Here is a 1,170-nt window from a genome sequence, read left to right as displayed (position 1 = left end):
AGAAAAGACAGCTTCTTCAACAAATGTTGCTGGGAAAAGTGGTTTTCTGGCTGCAGAAAACTGAAACTAGGTCCATGCCTATCACCCTGTATCAACTGAAAGTGAGTTAAGGACCTTAATATCAGACCCAAAACCTTGCAGTGAGTACAGGAAAGAGCAGAGAATACTCTGAAAGCAATAGGTACAGGGATGAACTTCCTCCGTAGACCGCCAGGACTCCAGCAACTAACAGAAGGGATGGACAAATGGGACTACTTGAAATTAAAAAGCTTCTGCACAACAAAAGAAATGGTCTCTAAATTGAAGAGACCACCCACTGAGTGGGAGAAAATATTTGCTAGCTATACATCAGACAAAGGACTGATAAGCAGAATATATAGGGAGCTCAAAAAACTAAACTCCCAAAAATCAATGAACCAAGAAGGATGTGGGCAACTGAACTAAACAGAACTTTTTCAAAGGAAGAAGTCAAAATGGCAAAAAGACATGAAAAAATGCTCACATTCCCTGGCCATGAAGGAAACGCAAATAAAATCCACACTAAGATTCTACCTCACTCCTATTAGAATAGCTATCATCAAGAACAACAACAACAAATGCTGGCAAGGTTACAGGGAAAAGGGAATGATTATTCACTGCTGGTAGGAATGTAAGCTAGTACAACCACATTGGAAAACAACCTGGAGGCTTCTTAAAAAACTAAACACAGATCTGCCATATGATCCAGAAATCCCACTCCTAGAGATATACCCAAAGGAATGCAACTGAACAGACTCAGCCTGGAAGAGAGTGGGGTAGAAGGAGGGAGGGGTAGTGGAGGAGTGTGGGGGAATGGGGAGAAACGGCACAAACAATGTATGCACATATGAATAAATTTTTTTCAAAAAAGAAATGCAACTCAGATTATTAGAAAGGCACCTGGGAGTGGGATCCAAGATGGTGACTACAGGACAGAAGCAGACAATGGGAGCTCTGCAAATCAAAAACTTTGCTGAGATGCTGGAGCCACACTTGGCAGAAAAAAAAATACCAAGAAGGATCAAAATGCTGATCCCCTGAACCTCCAGCCTGGGCAAAGTTTCTCCATGCCACGTTACACTGAGAAAACAGGAGGGGTGCCTTGCTGCCAGATGATGGCTCCAAACCTGCTTGGGAGACACAGACCAACAG

This window comes from Castor canadensis, chromosome 14 (genome assembly GCF_047511655.1).
Source record: "Castor canadensis chromosome 14, mCasCan1.hap1v2, whole genome shotgun sequence".
In the NCBI taxonomy this organism is placed as follows: domain Eukaryota; kingdom Metazoa; phylum Chordata; class Mammalia; order Rodentia; family Castoridae; genus Castor; species Castor canadensis.
This window is presented reverse-complemented; position numbering follows the sequence as displayed.